This window comes from Lissotriton vulgaris, chromosome 1_1 (genome assembly GCF_964263255.1).
Source record: "Lissotriton vulgaris chromosome 1_1, aLisVul1.2, whole genome shotgun sequence".
Taxonomy (NCBI): Eukaryota; Metazoa; Chordata; class Amphibia; order Caudata; family Salamandridae; genus Lissotriton; species Lissotriton vulgaris.
In genome coordinates this window covers 10,611,646-10,634,384 of record NC_141685.1, presented here as the reverse complement: position 1 = coordinate 10,634,384, position 22,739 = coordinate 10,611,646, and positions in this window count along the sequence as shown.

Sequence of the window (22,739 nt, the reverse complement as noted above, 5' to 3'; positions counted from 1 at the left end):
GTTGAGACCTTTAACGTTCATTGACACTACCTTGATGTCCGTTGTGAGATTATGATGCGTGTTGTGTGTCATTTTCTGTTCTTACTGAGCTGGCTGTCTGTTTGGCTCCCTTGCCTACTTGTCTTAGTTCTGTGTGTTGGTTCCTTGTCTGGAAAAGAAATGTGGTATAGAAAGATAGGAAAAGAGAAGAAAATAGTATCGACCCATGTGTGTGTTCCCTGCACCCCCCTCCCCCTCCCCTTCCCCCCTCCCCTTAGAGCTTTAATAAATACCCGGAACAAGGTTCGTTTGGTGTTTGGGTGATTTGAGGTGCTGACCTTTGCTGTGTTTATTAGTGGGCCAATGATACATTATTAACACTCGCCAGCTAAACCTGAACTGCTTCCATGAACATAAAACCCGTTATTGGCTTCAGGGGAGTGGGGTGGGGGCCTCTATTAACCACTAGACATGACTAGCACATTAGGTGAACTTCAGTAAGGGAGTCATCCTTATTGTTATCAGATGTTTCAAGTTACTGCTTCCACAAAACATGGCCTTAAAATTAGTTTGCAAAACCCACGCATACAATGGCACAGTATGATTGACCCCCGCACAGCCTGCCATAACGTTAGGGCAAGGAACAAAACGCAAACACAGCGGCCCCGAATTCCTTTCTACATACGGCGATGGTTATACCATCGCAGGCTGTCGACGCTCCTCCGCGGATAAGACAATCCATTCTTGCAGCAAATCCTCGAGGCACCTCACTGCAGTTCATCTTGTCCACGAAGCCGCCTCTGCATAGGACAGTGGTTCCCAAACTTTTTTGACCCGTGGCTCCCTTGACCTAATCAGCAGTTGGCCGTGGCTCCCCACCGTTTATTTTTTTTACCAGTGGGCGGGATGTAAGCCCGACATCAGGAGTACTTCCTGTTGTCTTCCGTAAAGTAATTGGGACGCAATGAAGTTATTATAATGATATTAGTAACAAAATAAGAAGATAACAGTTGTTTAATAAAAACTTGTTAAGTGAGAAACAATACAAGACTTTTTTGGACAACACAACAATAGTTTAAAAACTTCTGTATAATAAAATATCTTTTTCAATGAACAGGAAAAACAAAATCCGAATTTACCTTACAAACTCTAGTGAGATGGATGTGCTTGTTTTTCATTACATAGCTCCTGAAATCTTGGAGTTATTTTTGAGATCGCAACACGCATTTCCTTTTCAAGGTTAATTTTTGCCCTATATTTGGACTTTATTACTGCAACTGCTGAGAAACCAGCTTCACAAAGGTATGAAGTAGCAAACGGGATCAAAGCATACAGGGCTCTCTTGCTTATCATTGGGTATTCATCCCCAGCTTGGCACCAGAACTGAAACAGTGACTGTGACTGGAACCTTACTTTCAATGCTAAGTCACTTGCAACATCAATAAGCTGTTCGGCTTCCCCATGTCTGAACTGGGGTGGCAGAGTGGGCTAAAGAACGGTGATGGATTAAACCCAGATCTTTTGACTAAGTGTGAGTGTTTGATTGATTCAGATGCTCCGTCCGTCACCACCCCCTTTTTGTAAAGCTTTTGGCTGCCATAAGTGTGGCAGGGTATGCTCAGACGTGAGTCCCTTGCTCACTTTGCCACTGGATTCAAGCAAGCCGGGCTGAAGACGGCTGGAATGCCAGAAACCGGTCCTCGGAAGCTTGTTTCCGGTCCAGGGAAGACATGGCTTGGCAGTTCGGGCCGGACTGTTCCCATGAGGCACAGGGTCGGACTGATTTGCATATAGCCATGTCTGAACTGGGGTGGCAGAGTGGACTAAAGAACGGTGATGGATTAAACCCAGATCTTTTTGACTGGGTGTGAGTGTTTGATTGATTCAGATGCTCCGTCCATCACCACCCCCTTTTGTACCACTTTTGGCCGCCATAAGTGTGGCAGGGTATGCTCAGACGTGAGTCCCTTGCTCACTTTGCCACTGGATTCAAGCAAGCCGGGCTGAAGACGGCTGGAATGCCAGAAACCGGTCCTCGGAAGCTTGTTTCCGGTCCAGGCAAGACATGGCTTGGCAGTTCGGGCCGGACTGTTCCCATGAGGCACAGGGTCGGACTGATTTGCATATAGCCATGTCTGAACTGGGGTGGCAGAGTGGACTAAAGAACAGTGATGGATTAAACCCAGATCTTTTGACTGGGTGTGAGTGTTTGATTGATTCAGATGCTCCGTCCATCACCACCACCTTCTGTACCGCTTTTGGTCGCCAATAGTGTTGCAGGGTATGCTCAGACGTGAGTCCCTTGCTCACTTTGCCACTGGATTCAAGCAAGCCGGGCTGAAGACGGCTGGAATGCCAGAAACCGGTCCTCGGAAGCTTGTTTCCGGTCCAGGGAAGACATGGCTTGGCAGTTCAGGCTGCACTGTTCCTATGAGGACCAGGGTCAGACTGATTTGCATATAGCCATGTCTGAACTGGGGTGGCAGAGTGGGCTAAAGAACGGTGATGGATTAAACCCAGATCTTTTGACTGGGTGTGAGTGTTTGATTGATTTAGATGCTACGTCCATCACCACCCCCTTTTGTACTGCTTTTGGTCGCCAATAGTGTGGCAGGGTATGCTCAGACGTGAGTCCCTTGCTCCCTTTGCCACTAGATTCAAGCAAGCCGGGCTGAAGACGGCTGGAATGCCAGAAACCGGTCCTCGGAAGCTTGTTTCCGGCCCAGGAAAGACATGGCTTGACAGTTCGGGCTGGACTGTTCCCATGAGGCACAGGGTCAGACTGATTTGCATATAGCCATGTCTGAACTGGGGTGGTAGAGTGGGCTAAAGAACGGTGATGGATTAAACCCAGATCTTTTGACTGGGTGTGAGTGTTTGATTGATTCAGATGCTCCGTCCATCACCACCCCCTTTTGTACCGCTTTTGGCCGCCATAAGTGTGGCAGGGTATGCTCAGACGTGAGTACCTTGCTCACTTTGCCTCTGGATTCAAGCAAGCCGGGCTGAAGACGGCTGGAATGCCAGAAACCGGTCCTCGGTAGCTTGTTTCGGTCCAGGGAAGACATGGTTTGGCAGCTCGGGCTGGACTGTTCCCATGAGGCACAGGGTCAGACTGATTTGCATATAGCCATGCCTGAACTGGGGAGGCAGAGTGGGCTAAAGAACGTAGATGGATTAAACCCAGATCTTTTGACTGGGTGTGAGTGTTTGATTGATTCAGATGGACCGTCCATCACCACCCCCTTTTGTACTGCTTCCTGATTGTTGAAATGCTGAGGTATCTCAGCATTCAAAGGGTCGCTCACCGATTTTATTGGCTCCACTTCATCCTCTGGAAAATATTTGTCAAGGTAAAAACGCAGTTGAGACAAAAACTGTCTGCAGTTCCTCCTTTAACACCATTCCATTCTCCTGCAGAAACGGGTCCAATGAAGGGAAACATTTATAGTCACCCTTGCTTACACTGCTTTCCCAAAGGATCACTTTGTTCTTAAAGCCTGAAACTTTGGCTGACAGTTGCAAGATGTTAGTGTTATTGTCTTGCAAGGACTTGTTCAGTACATTCAGTTTTTCAAACAGATCAGAAAGAAAACCCATTTGTATTAGAAAGTCTGCATCAATAAATTTGTCAGCAAAACAATGTTCATCATCATGTAAATATGAGTATATTTCATTCCTCAGCTCATACACTTTAAGCAGGGAATTACCAAGAGACAGCCACCGAGAGCTGCTGTAGAACAAGAGGCATGAGTGGTCGGCACCCATGTCCTCACACAGTTTAGCAAAAAATCGGTCTTTCATTGGTCTTGTTTTAATATGATTTACCACTTTGATTACTATTTTCAAAATACCATGCAGTTCTTCACTGAGTTTTCCTGCTGCGAGTGCTTCTCGGTGTATTATACAGTGTGTCCAAACAGCATTGGGCGCTTTAGATCGTATGCGAGCTTGAAGTCCTTGGTAGCATCCTGCCATTGAACGACCCCCATCTGTACAAACATCAACACATCTCTCCCACTCAATTTGATTCTGTTGCATAAAATCATCCACAACTACATACACGTCTTGACCTGTAGTTCCACCTTTGATTTCTTTACAGAACAACAAATCCTCATCAATTTGTTTTTCGTGTAGAAACCGGACATAGCAAATAAGATGGGTGTCTTTGTGGTTGTCTGTTGCCTCATCCAACCGGAGTCTTTTCCTCTTAGATTTCAGATGAGCTGATCTTTAATATCTTCAGCCATATCATTTATCATCCGGCTGACAGTATTATTAGAAAGAGGCACTTTCAGCAGCTGTTTACCCGCATCTTCGCCGACCATGTTTGTTACCATTTTAACAGCAGCAGGCAAAATCAGCTCTTCTGCAATTGTGTGGTTTTTTTTACTCTGTGCAGCTAGATAGGCCACTTGATATGAGGACAGGAGGGCATTACTATTCATTTTGGTTTGTTTAGAGGAAGTGGATTTTTGTAGTTTGGCTTCCGCAACTTTTCTTACAAAAAATTCCCTTGGCTTTCCGACCACATTTGGGTGAAGACTTTCAAGATGCTGCTTAAGTTTACTTGGAAGCATGGAGCCAGAGCCGAAACTTTTCAACAGATTGCACATTGAGGACAGTCCTCATTATTGACCTGAACACACGTGAGACCATAATCCAGATACCTGTCATTGTACTTTCTGTACTTGGCCTTTCGTTTCCCGTCCTCTTTGTCAGAAGAACCTGCAACTTCACTTTGCGCAGATGAACTTGAACTTGGCATTAGAAATCTCTTCATTGTCATTCAGAAAGAGGGAAATCAGTTCAACGTGTCTGAATTATTCAGATGGAGGGGTCTTTCTATCTGTAAAGTTCCTGGTCTTCTTCTCTTTTGCTTTGCTCAAGTATTTCCAGGTTTCTTCCGGGTCTCATCCTGTCTCAACGGTATAATAAGTCTGAAGTACAAAACATCCAGGTAAGACAAGTATAAGAAGAACGAAAGCTATCCTCTTTCTAATGATGGATCTATTATTGATGTTAATTTCCAATAGCAGCACGTGATGATGATGACTATTTGGATTAATTATTCTTATTGGTACCCCACACAGATAGAAGGAGCATTCAGTTTTGTAATGAAATCTAAGATGGCACATTTTTGCAAACAATGAAGAAAGTCAAATTGCAGCTAATGTGTACATCAGACTGATTTGTAACACCAAAGACCACACTTCAACAATTCCTGGGCCCAGCCAAGGACATATCGCAGTAGTACAGAGTACACTATAGAATGGACATATAGTTTCTAATCCAAATCAGTCTAGAGATAAGAGCACTACCTGCATCAACTTTGGTGAAAGACTACAGCAACTTTGAAAGTAATCATACTGCATTTACCAGGATGCAATGGGATGAACTCTGCTGGGATGAGAGGCAAATGCTGCAAAGCACGAATAATTTCTGCAAAAGCCAAACAGGCATCCAAGTAGCTTAGTAGCAAATGCAACAGAGCACATTCAAGTCATTGAAGCAAACACAAGACAGCACACACAGATACACTACCATTCACACACAAATGCATGAAAAATGCTAACATAACGCTGGACACACATACACACCATCACAGAAAATGTAACTACAACACCCACACCAATTCAGCATATGACTTCATAACTCATTCACCACTAGCAAGAGAGGAGCTGGAGTGAACCAGGGCAGGCAGCTACATGGAAGTGCAAAGATCTGTCAAACGTGTGCATGCAGATGAATGTGTATGAGCATGTGTGTGAAAGTGAGCGAGAGACAGGAGTGGACAGTCTGAATACCCCCACCGCATTTATGGTTCCATTCCTGCCCTCCCTCTCACTCCTGGAGGGGGATTTGAGCCATCTGCAACATCCTGGTGGGCCTATGCCTCCCCCACTGAAATTGAGTGAAGAGATGTGTGGGATAGATAGACTGCAAAGGAATGGCATTTGGTAAAACTGTGTGCTTACCACACAGCAGTCAGCACCAAAACAGGGCATCAAGGGCCAAGTACAGAACGCTTGCATTAGTGCAAAAACTAAATAACATCCTTAATAAAGAGCCTTCAGGCACTGTGCGTGGCACCCGCCATAAAGCAACAATGGGAGCGCAGCAGAACAGCTTTGAGCCGCAGATAGACTGGAGTCATGAACAGAGAGCATGTTCATCAAAGTATTGCTGCATGGAGGCGCCCCAGGACATGGTGGCCCCTGGATCAGCCACACTCCGTTTACCAGTCACTAGTTTTACTAGGGAGTGACAAACTCGCCCTGCTTGGGGGCCTTTTTCTCAGAGAAAACCAATTTTGTCTGCATGTGTTCGGGAGCCACCACCTCCTCCCAGGCCTTCAAAACTGACCTCAAAGTTCGCCTCCTTCAAAGACACTTCCAAATGTAACTCACGCCCTCTCTATTATCTTAAGGAAGAACTTCTAGTACAGAAAATTCTTTTCTCCCTGACTATGGAAGTGCCTTCCCAGTGTGTTCTTGTGGTTTGAGTGTCTGCCATTTTTTGCAGTATTATCCTTCTACCTGTGTTTGGTACTCTTTTGTAACATGCACACGTCACTTTTCTCTTGTAACACTGTTTTCAACCTCTTACATTTTGTTTGCTTTAAATACTTGCACAAGTTCCACCATTGCCTACATAACGTTTGTTCTTGTGCTTGAGTGTCTGCCATTTCTTGCAGTATTATATCTCTACTTGTAGTTTGTACGTTTTTTCAACTTGCGCACATGTCACTTCCCCCCCCTGTAATCTACCTTTTGCTACCTCTTGTATTTTGTTTGCACATATTACTGCCTCATGTAACTTAACGTTTGGTTTTGTAATTTGGCCACTTGTAATTTTCACATTTATCATTGCTGTTCCTATTGTGAAGCGCTCTGACACCTTCGGGCATTCCACGTAGACCTCCCTTCACACTATCTCCCGCTGAAAAGCCGAGAACACACGGGTACAAGGAAGACAAGCTGGAAAAAGACTTTGAAAAGCCACTGTTCTGATCATCTGGCTCGCTTTTAAAGCTTGGCATGAATCTCACGTTACCAGCAAAATCAAAGGGCTTTCATGCGGAGCCCAGTGAAATCGCGCGCCACTACACTTGCTACTGTTCAAATGATTGAAAAGGCATTATGATTAGACATTCCTGCATTCGTCTGCGACTATGCTTACTTACCGATTTGAACAGGGTCAGGCGAGGCGAGGCACGGCAGGGCAGGGTAGGGCAGGGCAGGGCAGGGCACAACTCAGGGGTCACCAGCAACGTTTATCTGATGCTCCAAGCAGGGCACAACACGGGGTCACCAGCAACGTTTCTCCGACGCTCCAAGCAGGGCACAACACGGGGTCACCAGCAACGTTTCTCCGACGCTCCAAGCAGGGCACAACTCGGGGGTCACCAGCAACGTTTCTCCGACGCTCCAAGCAGGGCACAACTCGGGGGTCACAAGCAACGTTTCTCCGACGCTCCAAGCAGGGCACAACTCGGGGGTCACCAGCAACGTTTATCTTATGCTCCAAGCAGGGCACAACACGGGGTCACCAGCAACATTTCTCCGATGCTCCAAGCTTGCTAAGGCAGTAATGGTGAGCCTACGCAGCTTATGTACAAAACGTACGTGAGTGCATACGTACCCAAGGAAGCATATGGCGGCAGTGTGCTGGGCAAAACCATTCCGAAGGTGGTATTTTAAACCCCTCCGCATGTTGGGCTGCAATTTATATCACCCACTACCTGCATGGCGGCGCGGCGCCCCTGGCTGCTCATCACGGTGCACCAGGGAGGCGCGGCGCACACTTTGGGAACCACAGGAGAAAAAGAAAAAGAAATTACGGGCCGCTGGGGGCCCGGGTGCTGCATCTGTGGGGAGCGTAGGAACAAGAGAACGTTCTGCTCCCACACCCCCTTTTAACAGGGGGGGCACTGGCCAGTCTAAACTGGTCTGTCCCTGCTGTTGTGTGCTCGTGTGAACCGGAAGCACTAAAGTGCTTCCGGTTCACCCCGCCGTAGCCGCCCACTGCAGGACAATGAGGGAGGGGGGACTCCCCCGTCCTCCCTTATTCCCGGGGACGGGCTCGACCGCCATAAGAGCGACGCGCACTATTCTAGTGCTTCGCCTGTTCAAATGACAGAACCCAGAGGTTTCTTCCAGCCATAGGCAAGGTTGGAGCTGCAGGGGCGCTAAGAAGTCGGACTGCAACGAAGATGCCTCAGCCTGGGCTGACACAGACAACGCGGGTGCAGAAATCAGCAAAGACCTATGGTCGTTGTGTGCCTGTGGGCGGGAGTAGAATCGGGCAGAACAGAACCTGTCCTAGTTGGAATGGGAGGTGGTCCATTCTGCACCCCCCAGCCTTGGAGGAGGTGTGCAAAGCTCATGGTTTGGGGTGGGGTGTTGGGAGAATGGTGAGCTCCTAACACCTTCTGCCCCCTTCCCCAGCGCCTCTCCACCAATGCTGGATGGGTGGGGAGGTGGTATCGTAACAAGCGTAGGCACCACTTTGGCCACGTGCATTGGCATGAGTTTGGGTTTAATAGCTGCCACACACAGTAAAGGTACGCACAGCCACCATCTGCAGGGTTAACATCATTTTTCATTTTAGGTCAGCCACGGAAAGGGGAGTACTCTTGAACGCGCCAGGGCATGATGGGAGACGAGGGACTGTCTCACAGCGGTAAGCTGGAGCCAGCAGCAAATGAAGAGGTTGGACCTAGCAGGGCGGCCCCAGGAGGGGAGTACTGCGGCGGCCAGGATGCGCAGCAGCTGTGAGCCTACTTTGCAGCAACAGCAAAGGCAAAGAATTGGGAATGGTGGGAGCGGGCAATGGCTCAAATGCAAGCACTCACCCCCGAAGGTGTTGGATAATGCAAGGACAAGGAAGAGTGGCAGGGGTAGGTTTTTACAACTAATGGCCATACTTATGCATCGACACTGGGGGAGAAGCGGTGTATGGAAAAGAAGGCGAGGGGGAGGGACGGTTCTGTCGCAGGAACGAGAAAGACAAGGATGCCACCAGAAGACATAACAAAGGCAATAACGTGGGAGGACTCACAGGCAACAGCAGCAGGTTTGCGGGCGTCAAAGACCAGTCAAACAAAGAAGGGGCATTAACAACAGACATTGGTCCCTTGGGTGAGTAGTCAGAAGTCATAAAAAAACTTTTCAATCATTGGCATAGGCGCATTGGCAAAAGCGATGGGGAGGCAGTAGAGGGAGGTAAAGGGGTCACGTCAGGCGGAGCACAGGATGGGTCCCCAATACTAGTCTGGGAGGGGGGATTAGGGAGCATGGGGCACACAAGGGGGGCAAGAAAGAAAGTATTGGATCAGTCGGTTAAAGGTGACACCATTACACAGGAAAAGGCTCCCTTGTCAAATGCATCCCAAGTAAGTGATACAAACACCACACCATCCAGTAAGGTAGGGGAGGGGGCCGACTGGGACACGGTCACAGGCATGGCATATCCCACAGGAAGTTAAACAGAGAGTTTGGAAGAGGGAATTCATTGATATTTTCACTTTACTGGAAAATGTGCGCAGGGGGGCAGACACATTACGGGGGTCCGGGCCCAGCAAAGAGAGCAAGGATAGGAAGAGGATCAGGCCCGACGAGAATATTACCAACTGGTTGGACGCATTTGCATTACTGGCAGCCATAATTTTAGAGACATTTCTGGAGCAAGGACCATCAGTGAGTCGGTACAACTGCGGGGAATGAGATTTTGATATCAATTTATGATCAATTTAATAACTTATCTCATTCATCTATTTTGGACCGATAGTATCTGTCATTGAGTAAAAGACAACCCCTATATAGGTTTAGACAAACCCCATTAACGGACGCCACTCTGAAGGACCACTTACAACTGATAAAGTTTGAAAGTTTTATATAAAAGTCAAAGTTAAATGCAATTACAATCCTCTCGGGATCAAAGTATACAAAAGAATACAAAATCAATTCCACTTTCAGCAATTTAAAGCTTCGATGTGAAGTGGTTCCTTGGCGTCATCTACAATAAAAGAAAAAGTATCAAGTTAAATCTGTCCCTACTCTATGCTATGTGACATCCCTACTTCGTTAGTTCCTAACCTAAAAAGGTGTCAGCAGTTTGACTCCCAAAGAAGTTCAAACTCTCTTAGCCTCTAAAGGTAACTTAAGTTTAAGAAGCAGTACCTTCTCTGCCTACCCATCTGCTCTTCTTAAGGGTCCTCGGCCTACTGCTCTCTTGCGCTCTGATCTCTCTCAGCGCATCTGCTCAAGTCATCTATGCTTCGCCCTTCTCTCTCTCTCTCTGAGCTCCCTGCTGGGCTATTCGCTCATCGCTATCTTATCCCCGGGGTGCTGTCCCTAAAATACACAATCACAGTGTGGGTGGAACGCCCCTTGACGCCGACCACGGACTTTCCCCGATGATGTCAGCTTCTGGCTTCTTCCATTACTTCATCTCTTTCGTCGTCCGTTAAGTTGACCTTTCTTCTTTAGATGTCATCTTCATCTTCTTATTGGCAATTTCAATTGACACTTTCAGATCAGAAATCATATGAACTTAAACAAGACTTTAACTTACAACTGCTATTCTTTGACCTTCTAGGTCCTGTGAATGGTCATTCAAAAACAAGTCTCAAATTCTTAGCGCTTCTCATCACGTTCAGGCCATAAACTTTGTCCAGCGTTGTCACCTTAAATCTAACAAGTGCTAGACTTCTTGGCTCTCACGTCCACATCAAGCTATTTACGACTCCTGTAAGTCCGCTAAATTATATACATTGGACTGTGTTCCTGCTAACCCTTTGTCAGCCAGGTTAGAATCACAAATGACCTAAACCTTTCTAACATTTCCACAAAACCTTCTACACAGTACAACCTTTAACACACATTTATATATTCGTATTTAGCGAAAGTCTTGATTTTACTTTGAATACATTTTACATAGAATATAACTACGTAGAGTATAACTTTATATTCTCATTCTTTACATTATCATCTATATATACGTTCTACACGTTTCTCCATGTTACATTTCTCGCCGCTTCTCCGTTTAAAGTTTCACACGTACATGAATTCTACTTTGCACGTTCTACATTTCGTAAGCATTTCTACACCATCTCGACATCAGCCCACTACATATACGGGCCTTCTAAATCTAACATGTGTTCTAAAGTGAATATAGTTACATTTCCTATTTTACTTTGGATTATCTCAGTTTTCTATATGCTATAAGTGTCACTTCACATTACGATATACGTTTCATTCCTACGTTTACACAATGTGCTTGTAAATATGCCTCATACATAATTTCTATTCAAATTTCCGCTCTCTCAGTCCCCCCTTTGATGACTTTTAGGAGTCATCACTAAACGAAATTTGAATAACATCTTTAAACAGAACTAGTTACAATATTCCCTCTTTTCATCGTCTCGAGAGCTCTTAAACTTTTATACTGTTGATCTTGTAAAGCAGCTAATCTCCTTTCTTGCTCTCTCATTGTTCGTTGTAACTGGTTCGACCTATACCATTTATACAATTTTACTAAACCTAACAATGTGATTATACAAATCAATACTATTAATACAGGCTTTATTATATACCATACTATGCTTTTCCCAAGGCTGGCAAACCAACTCCCAACCTTTCCTACTCCATGACCAACTTTTTCCCAAACATTTATTTTTGATAAATCTTCGATCTCTTGATGAATCTGTGTAATGTTCCGTATGACTTTCTCAAGTGGTTTTGAATTATCAGGAATATAAGTACAACATTCCTGGACCTTCAAAGCCTTGCAAACTCCGCCTTCTTTTGCTAGCAGTACATCTAAAGCAAGTCGGTTCTGAAGAACCATTGCTCTAATCGACTGCATCTCACCTTCTACTAACATTAATGACCTTGCAGTACTTGCAGATAATCTATCCACAACTGTAGCCAGTCTCCTGATCTTAACATCGTTAAGTATTAAACCTAACATAGGAAACATTGCTCCAAATACATCTCCTACTACTTCTGCATCTCCTACTTCCCTTTTCGCTCTCCTCGAAGCCTTTCCTTCTATTATCGCTACATCCTTTGCATGATATATTTTGGGGAAGACAATTGCCAAGTAACACGAACCATACCAATTGTCAGGTAGTTTTACATAGGCATTTCTTCCACATACAAAATATACATTCGGAATAACTTGCATCCCTTTCATAAAATCTTTCGTATAGTACTCTAAACGAAAAGCATGTTCGCAATTCACTTCACCTACAAATGCACTCTCATAATATGTCTTGCTTCGAGTTAAACATAACTTTCCTTTCTGCGTTCTATCCAATGCTATTGGACCATTGCTACCTTTCTTTTTATGTGCCTTCTCTTCTTCGGTCCAATACGTTTTCCATTGTCCTGACATTTTTAGAATCTTCTGCCTTCTGTATCTATCATCTACTTGTCCTATGAACTTCTTCTCTACCTCTGATACTTTGCAAGTTAGGTTATTTCTGCGTGCATATGATGTATCTAGTGTATCCCAAGGAAGAAAGAATTTAGCTAGTCTATCCTCCTTTTTATAATAGTCCCACTTATTCATTTGCTTATAATTCGGAACTTCAGGCAGTACCGAATCATAATTTGAAAAGTAGTACTCAAATCCTTCCCTACCATAAAATATACTAAGCAGTAAACTACATGTTATCCCATAAGTCAATGGGAGATGATGATATCTAATGCCTTCGTCTACAGAAGCCGGCAATTGCATACAAACGTAGCAATCTTTGGCCTCCATGGCATCAATATACTCGTACAATAATTTAGCATATGCATTTGACCTAAAGTTTCCCTGTGACTCGTCTATGTGTAACCTACGAGCTTCATCTGTCAATAACGCCTTTTCACGGATCACATTGCTCTCTTCCTTCTTCCCCACAAGAGCAGGTCTCAAAGTCGTTACAGGCTGTACATTTGCTGTTTCTTTATCTGTTTCATGTCCTATTATGTATGATATTGTCACTACTGTAATTATGAGAAAAATTACCACTGCTATTAGTGTACCTACTATACATCTAGCTTTTCGGTTTGGGTTGCCGTTCTCCATGTTATCAAAACAGCGTAGCTCCTTCTTTTGCGAAAAGTTTTTCTTTGCAAGTCTTTGGTTGCTTTATTCGCTTTCTCAGTCTTTATTTCCTATATTAAAAGTGCTCTTTGTCAACAAAGTCTCTTTTTCGCAACAATGTCTTTTTCCTTTAGCAACGGACAACCCTAACCCTTCTCCGTCCTCTAAATGTAATCCCTAATTTTATTCTTCTTTCCACTCGGTGCTAGGTTATCTTCTTCTTTATAGTTTATACACAAAGTCTTTTATGCATCTACAATTATTCTCGCACCTGCAGCCTTCACAACAATTTCTAATAATTCAAAACGAATGACTTTTTCTTCTTCTTCTGGCATTTGCTGGCCAAAAGTTGGAAATTGTAATCTATTTAGCACTAGATCTTGAATTTGACTCAAATATGGGGGTATTGGAAGTGTGAAAGTCAGTAATCCCTCAGTCTCGAGTCCAGGCGTCAACATCCATATCTCCACTGCCACAAATGGATCGTGATCGATTACTTTCACTTTCTTCACTCTCCCAGATTTCTGTCCCCAAGACATCTGCTAGATAAGTCCACTCTGGGGTGGCGTACCTTCTGCAGGGCACACGTACCCTCCTCGATCTCCTTGGACTTTCAGTTCCTGAGTCTGTAGTTTCCTCCTCCTGGTCTGATTCTTCTGCAATCGGAACAAGAGTTCTTTCTTGCTTTTCTTCTGAGCTTGGCCTTTTCTTTCTCTCCGGCCAACTGGCTTCGTCTCTCTTTGTCCTCCTGCTCCTTGTTCTTGGACCAGTCTCTTGGTCACTCTCGGTTTGTTCAATATCTGTGTCGGACTCCCAACTACTTTCTTCTCCTGAGGCGACTTCGGTCCCACTGGTGTCTTGACCTTCGTCGACCTGTTCCGTCTCGATCTCAGCCTCTTCGCTCACCTCCACAGCTTGGCTTTCCCCCTCTATGGCTTCTCCGCTTTCTGCTGGATTCTCATCCGAGAGAGGAGCTGTTTCTTCTAGAGGTGTTGGCACTCTTCGGGTGTGTGAGGCATGTATCCAGTTTGGCAGACCTCCACACTTTACTGCGGTATTCGTCACAAGTATAACTTGAAACGGTCCTCTCCAGCGCACGTCTAAGCAGTTCTTCCTGACATGCTTCTTCACCAGGACCCAGTCTCCCGGACTCAGGGCATGGCACAAGTCTTGTGCTGATGGAACCTCTGCAGCCTGGACCTGGAGGGACACAGAATTAACGGCATCAGATAGTCCCTTACAGTAGTCCAAGATCAAATCGTCTGTGATGTTCACTAGAGCTGCAGTCGGAACCGATGGCAATCTCATAGCTCTCCCCATTAGCACTTCATGAGGAGAGAGACCTGTTTTCCTATCCGGTGTGCTACGTATGCTCATAAGAACCACTGGAAGTGCGTCTGGCCAACTCAGGGATGTTGCTGAACAAACTTTGGCAAGTCTGGACTTTATCGTGCTGTTGATTTGCTCTACGATCCCTGAAGCTTCTGGTCGATAGCTGCAGTGTAACTTCTGATCGATATTCAAAGCTGAACATAGCATCTTCACTATTTCGCTGTTAAAATGAGTTCCTCTGTCCGATTCCAAAGAGGATGGCACCCCAAACCTCGGTATTAACTCTCTAAGTAACAATTTTGCTACTGTAAGTGTATCGCACCTACGTGTAGGGTAAGCCTCAACCCATCTAGAAAATATGCAAACAATCACTAAAACGTATCTGAGTCTGTTGCATTTAGGCATTTCAATAAAATCAAGCTGCATCCTATTGAAAGGCCCCCCAGACCTCCCAATGTGACTCAACGTAACTGGTGTTCTCTTTCCCACGTTTAGCTGCTGACAGATCGTACATCGCTGACACACAGCTTCTGCCGCTACTCTAAATTTAGGGTTAAACCACGTTTGTCTGAATACTCTCACCATAGCATCTCTTCCTATGTGTGCTGATCCATGCAATTTCCTTGCCATTGGACTAACAAGTTCGTTTGGTAAAACTGATCTCCCATCGGCGGAGATCCAGAAATTCATTTCACTTCTGGAACAACCAGCTGTTTCCCAACTCTTTTTCTCATCATCTGGTGCATTTTCCTGAATACTTCGTAATTCATCCCACGTATCTACAGTATCTAACAACATAGTCAATTCAGTTCTTTCTTGGATTCCCCCCACTTTTACATCAGTGTGAGAATATCCCTGTTCTGCGCAATAACGCGCTACTTCATCTGCGTAGCGGTTTCCTAGTGACACAAAGTCAACATTCTTTGTATGGGCTGCACATTTGACCACTGCTATGGCCATCGGTTTTTGCAATGCCTCTAACAAAAGTCTCACGAATTCTCCATTCCTAATGGGAGAACCCGAGGAGGTCATGTAACCTCTTTGAGACCATAACTGCCCGTAATCGTGAACTACCCCGAAACCATACTGGCTATCGGTGTATATGGTGACTCGAAGTTTGTCGCCCGCTAAGCAAGCACGAGTCAAAGCAACAATTTCAGCTACCTGAGCGGAGTGTACTCCTTCCAGGCAAGCGGCTTCTATTACCCTCGTAATTGTGCAAACTGCATAAGCTGCTCTCAGCTGACCGATATTGTCTCTTACACATGAACCATCAACAAAGAAAATTTCATCTGGGTCAGTCAATGGCTCATCTACAATATCGGGTCTCGGTTTGGTGCATAGTTCAGTCACATCAAGGCAGTCATGATCTGTACAGTTTTCATCGTCCACCTCATTCGGAAGTGGCATCAAAGTTGCAGGATTCAAGACGGAGCATCTTTTTAGGGTCACATTCTCGGCAGCCAGTATGACTTGCTCGTAGCGTGTGAGCCTGCTATTTGTCAGATGCTGAGTCTTAGTCCTGGTCATTAACAATTCTACAGAATGTGGTACATATACCTCTAACTGATGACCCATGACTACGCTTTCAGATCGTTCAATGCTGACACCCGTTGCGGCTACGGATTTGAGACATCCGGGCAACGCTGCGGCTACTGGATCTAGTGTAGCCGAAAAATACGCTACTGGTCTACGTGCATTTCCGTGGATCTGAGCTAAAACTGCTAAAGCGCATCCCTCTCTTTCGCAGCAGTAAAGCAAGAACGGTTTTGTATAATCAGGCATTCCTAAAGCCGGGGCACGACATAAGTCCTCCCTCAGCTGCAAAAATGCCATCAAACAATCTTTGTCCCATGGTACCGGATCACTTACTCCTTTGTGCGTCAGTTGTAATAACGGTTTTGCCTTCAGCGAAAAGTTAGCTATCCACTGCCGACAGTAACCGACCATACCTAGAAACATCCTGACTTCTCTTTGTGTTGTGGGCGCGTTCATTTTCATGATCGCCTCTATTCTGTCTGGAGACACCTTCCGCTTTCCCTTTTCAATCCTATGGCCCAAGTATTGCACTTCAGTTTTACAATATTGCAACTTACTTGGAGACACCTTGTGTCCATTCTCGGCCAAGTGATTTAACAAGGTTATGGTGTCTTCTCTGCAAGCTTCCTCAGTTTCTGACGCAACTAGGAGGTCGTCTATGTACTGGACTAGAACCGAATTCTTGGGCAGTACTAGACTTTCAAGATTTCGTTTTAATAACTGGTTAAAGATCGATGGGCTTTCTGTATACCCCTGAGGGATACGACACCATGTTAAGACGCGATCTTCCAGCTTAAAAGCGAAAAGATACTGGCTCTCTTCATCTAAAGGTATCGAAAAGAAAGCCTGGCATAAATCTATCACTGTAAACCATTCAGCTTGGAACGGTATCTGAAATAATATCACTGATGGATTCGGTACCACTGGACAACATGAGACAACAATGTTATTAATCTTCCGAAGATCCTGCACTATTTTGTATTTTCCACTAGGCTTCTGCAAACCCATAATCGGGGAGTTACATGGACTTCCCACGATCTCCTTCAGTATTCCCTGTTTAATCATGGATTCGATCACAGGCTTTATTCCTGCAATCGTCTCTGGAGTCAACTTGTATTGTGGGGTTCTTGGATATTCCGCATTAGCTCTTACCAAGATTTTTACTGGTTCTACTCCTTTAATCAGTCCTATTTCTTCTCCAGTAAAATCCCACACCTCAGCTGACACTTTCTCTCTCAAATCCTGTGGAAGTTCCTCCACTGTTAAAGTAGGATATAGTTCCACGCACTCTTGCGAGTTTACAATTTTAAAATCTGCATCCTCATCATTTGTCTGTACTTCTACTCCTTCAGGTGTACAATGTATTGTGCAATTCAGTTTACACAATAGATCTCTTCCTAGCAGACACACAGGGCTAGAATCACAGATCACAAACTGATGTTCATCACTGTAATTCCCTATCTTTACTGACACTGGTTCGGTCAGAGGATTAGTCATCCTCTTGTTTGCGACTCCTACCACCTGAATCGTCTCTCCCGATATTGGCAAACCTGGGACTACCGCTGATCTCAACGTGGATCGAGTGGCACCCGTATCTACCAAAAAGGTTGTAGGACATCCAGCCACTTCAGCCTCTACGTATGGTCCTCTCTGATCTACCTCCAGGGCTGCTCCTAGAGTACAGTCTTCCTCCCTGTTTACTCGTTGCCCTGTAAGAGGATCAACGTAATAGCATTCTTCTCCTCCTACAAACAATGGCATCTGTCTATAGGTTTTCCCGCCGTTCGTGATACGAGGCGGTTGAGGAAACGGGGCTCGAGGAGTCTGAGTCCCCCCTTTGACAAACTTTCCCTTCGGGGCTGCGGCTCCCTTAACCACGTTATTCTGTACCTCTTCCTCCTCTTGTTCTAATTCCCCTGTCTCAACATTGTAAGGACACTCGCGTCTCCAGTGTCCCACTTCGTTACACTGATGACACCTCGTTGTCTTTTTCAGTGTCGCGATATCCATTCTCGGTCTCGGTCTTTCTTCCTCATCTCTGCTCTGATTATTCTGCTTCTTTACTTGCGTTCCCATTCCCTGTTGCCGCTGTCCACCCTTTCCAGCTGCTTGCATTTGTACCAGCATTAACTTCTCCTTGAGTTTCTTCGCTTTCGAATCTATCTCATCGCTACAGTACCTTGCATACCTCAGAATTTCGTCTAAAGGTTTGTTCTGCCAACAGATTAGATGTTGTTGTATCATTAGGCTTATGTCTGGTCTTAGTCCTAGAACAAACTTCGACACAAACTGTCCTATGTCCTTAGGATCCATTACGTCTAACCCACTGTATTGTTTAAACGCTTTCAGTAGCCTCTCATAGAACTCGTGAACTGTCTCTTTGGGCTCTTGAGTTGTTCGATCTATCTTAACCCAATCTATGTCCTGCACTGGCACTTTCTCCTTTAGCCATGTTATTACTCTTTCGTATTTCTCCATGACTCTGACTGATGGACCATTCGTCCGTGTGTCTCTCGGAGGCTCACAAGTAGGCCATTCAACACTAAGCTTGCATGCCGTCCACAAATCTCCGGGTACTACGATATCGAACAATGTGTTCAAATCGATCCACAGTACCTTCGAGATCTTCACGAACCTCTCTACCTGCTTGTACCACTCGACGGGATTTTCTCTAAGCTTTGGGAAGGAATTGGTAAATGCCGCCAAATCCCCCCTACTCCAAGGTACATGATCGTAATTTCCTATCGCGATTTCTCGCAAAGGGAAAGCTTCCATTCGCATTAGGTCTGTATCCGGGGACCTTGTAAGTGAGCTCCTTCTCACGGATCCCTTCTTAGACCATCTTTCCTCCCATCTATCCAGATCTCTCCATATTCTAATACTCTGAATCAATTCCCTTATGTGTACCTTCAGCGCGATCGTTCTACGCTCATCCAGATCCTGATCCGAGCAAGTTAGCCTATGGTTACCCTGTAAAGCTTTAGTTCGTGACAGGTCTATCATATATCTATTTGCCAAATTCGCTAAATTTTCATGAGCTGACCTCGCTCTCCGAGTAACATCCTTGGAGATAAACAATATTTCATCTGGTGCGTACAATTCTAATCTTTCTATTGCCACTGTGCCGTCAATTATTTCATCTAAGTCTGACTTCAAACTCATTACATCGAGCCGTTTTGCTTTTATTTCAGCTCTCAGTATGTCAGTCCTAGGTGGTTCGCTCATACCTCTCTCACCTCCACTATGCGCCCTACGCCTGAGCACAGGTGAGTTATGAGGAGTTTTCCTTCCATCTCTTTGTTCCCACCTCTCTAGATCCCAAGCCCTTCCATCTTCCCGTGGGGTGTGGTGGAACATTACTCCATCCCCCATCCCTACATTGCGTCGTTTTGGCTCGGTTTCTCCAGATACGAGATAGGATCCACCGTTTTGTTCAACATCACTGTAACTCGCTTGCTGTCTGGTGTCGCTCAATAAACGATAAGGTCCTTCATGGCTCCCCATGCTCCCGCGATCTCGATCCTGATCACCAGAAGTATGGCGAGACGTTTCGCGACTCCCTACGTTGTCATGAATTTGTCTACTATCGCCGGATGCATGTCGAGACGCTTCGCGACTCTCCATGTTTCCGTGATTCCAATGTTGCACTGTTTCACCCGGGGTATGGTGAGTGCACCTGAAAGTGTTACGATACTCCTGCGTCCTTCGTTCTCCTTCACTAAAGGTGACGCGAGGCACTTCGCCACACCCTGTACTCCTGTCATCGCACATTTGCCTATTGCCGCTAATAGTAGGGCAATTATTTCCTCTGCTTTCCTGACTCCCTCTCTCCCACTCCGGGCTGCTTTCGCCAGCTCCACAATGAGAGAGAACCCTGTTATCTTGGTCTCTCCACTCAGCTCCTGTTTCTACACTTTTATTCCTAATCTCCTCGGCAGTATCCCAATCCTTCAGGTATTCCCTTAATTCCTTAAAGGTCTTCGGGTTTGGTCCCCTTAAGTCCATTGGCCCTCTTTGACGCCCTTGTTCTACCCAGGGACCTGTTGCCGCATCTAATGGGGTACTCCGATTCATCGGTACTAATATCTGCCTCTGATCCCTATTCTCCATCTCTGATCTATCCCTGTCCCATCGTGCCTGTTCCTCCTGCTGGACCCCTTCTGGGTTGTAGATTGACACAATAGGGCCTATGGTAACCGGTACTTGTAGAGCATCTGGCATTTGGTAAGACCTTGCATGTTGTGTTTCTGGCATTTTCTGGACCACGAATCTTCCCACTACTCTTTGTTCGGAACTAGATTGAGGTACTTCCTCCTCTTTCTTGGCATCCCAATCTGTTACTGGGATCGATTTATATTCCCCCCATCTAGCTCCGTCCTCTTGTGGTAATATAGGACTTGCGGCCCCTCCGCTGTACGGAGGTGGTCTATCTGTCAATAGCCTCTCTATCAGATCTTCTTCTGTCTCGCTTTCCTCTTCTTCTTCTAGAGGTTTCTTTTCTCCTGTGGCTTCTATCATGGTGAACAGTTTGTCTGCTTCTATCTTTTGCACCCTCCATTTCTTAGCTTCCTCGTCCCATTTAGCATCCTGCACTGCTTTTACCGATCTTCTCACTCTTTCTTGGCGCCTCTTTACGCTCTTTTCGTGTGCTGTTCTAAACCATACACTAAGTGCTTCGAACTGTGTTGGCCTCGGTAGAGGTCTTGTTGCAAGCATTACTGCTTTTAGTTCGTTCAACACATCTAGCTTAAACGTTCCAAATCTTGGAAACGCCAGTTCCTTATTCCCTTCAGTTAGCTTATTCCACTCGGAGATCCATAATATCGAGTGCAAGCCTACATTCACTGCCATATAATAAGCTGGTGTGCCTTCTGGTGGAGCTTCCTCTCCGGCATATAAGTTTCTTCTATTTCTCCTAAAGAGTGCTCTTAAACTCTTAAAACACTTCATTTTCAATAATCCACAATTTTCCTTTTACTCTTCCTTGTTTATGTCCCACTGACAACCAACAACCAATCCCTACGCGGCTCTCGCTAATCGGCCTATCTCAGCGCGACTCTACGCTGACCGACCAATCTCAGCGCGACTCTTCGCTGACGTCTGACAAACTAACCAATCTCAGCGCGGTTCTATGCTGACGTCACTCGTTCCCTCTTGCAGCAATTCTCCTTCTTTCTCAACTCGTCTCACGATTTCATATGCGTTTTCATTCATACACTGAAAAATGACTACTTCCGTCCAAGCGATCACTTTTCTCTGACTGTACGGCCACAGTCTAACTGTAATTGTCACCTCAACTGACGAAACGTCTTCCCTCTTACGGTCAGACGATCGCCTCAACTGATAGGTTACTTACACACAGTAAACGTACGACCAGCGTCCGTTACTCATTCACTCACTCATACGCTCCCCCTATCATCGGTCTGTCGGGAAATCAATGGTACCTCATGACTCCCTTTCAATGGTAGACAAATTACTCTGGGTGTTCGATACACCCGAACCACTTAAGTCCTTCCGTGGAGCTTAAGATTTCATCCGGTTGCGCGCGCTCACAACCTTCCCCCAATCACACTACAGGCATTCAACTCCGCTTGACATTACAACACAGGAACAACATAAAACACCGCAATCTTACAACGCATGACCCTTATACTCACTCTCGACCGATTCTGCTGCTTTTCTCTCGTCGCACCGTCAGCACCGTCTTCGACTGCAATTCTTCTTCTGGTCGTTGATGACTAGGGACCTTGGGGTAAACTAAACCTGGCCTAGGTCGTCTTCCTCAAGAAGATAACCATCATTTCTCTGCTACCAACTGCGGGGAATGAGATTTTGATATCAATTTATGATCAATTTAATAACTTATCTCATTCATCTATTTTGGACCGATAGTATCTGTCATTGAGTAAAAGACAACCCCTATATAGGTTTAGACAAACCCCATTAACGGACGCCACTCTGAAGGACCACTTACAACTGATAAAGTTTGAAAGTTTTATATAAAAGTCAAAGTTAAATGCAAATACAATCCTCTCGGGATCAAAGTATACAAAAGAATACAAAATCAATTCCACTTTCAGCAATTTAAAGCTTCGATGTGAAGTGGTTCCTTGGCGTCATCTACAATAAAAGAAAAAGTATCAAGTTAAATCTGTCCCTACTCTATGCTATGTGACATCCCTACTTCGTTAGTTCCTAACCTAAAAAGGTGTCAGCAGTTTGACTCCCAAAGAAGTTCAAACTCTCTTAGCCTCTAAAGGTAACTTAAGTTTAAGAAGCAGTACCTTCTCTGCCTACCCATCTGCTCTTCTTAAGGGTCCTCGGCCTACTGCTCTCTTGCGCTCTGATCTCTCTCAGCGCATCTGCTCAAGTCATCTATGCTTCGCCCTTCTCTCTCTCTCTCTGAGCTCCCTGCTGGGCTATTCGCTCATCGCTATCTTATCCCCGGGGTGCTGTCCCTAAAATACACAATCACAGTGTGGGTGGAACGCCCCTTGACGCCCACCACGGACTTTCCCCGATGATGTCAGCTTCTGGCTTCTTCCATTACTTCATCTCTTTCGTCGTCCGTTAAGTTGACCTTTCTTCTTTAGATGTCATCTTCATCTTCTTATTGGCAATTTCAATTGACACTTTCAGATCAGAAATCATATGAACTTAAACAAGACTTTAACTTACAACTGCTATTCTTTGACCTTCTAGGTCCTGTGAATGGTCATTCAAAAACAAGTCTCAAATTCTTAGCGCTTCTCATCACGTTCAGGCCATAAACTTTGTCCAGCGTTGTC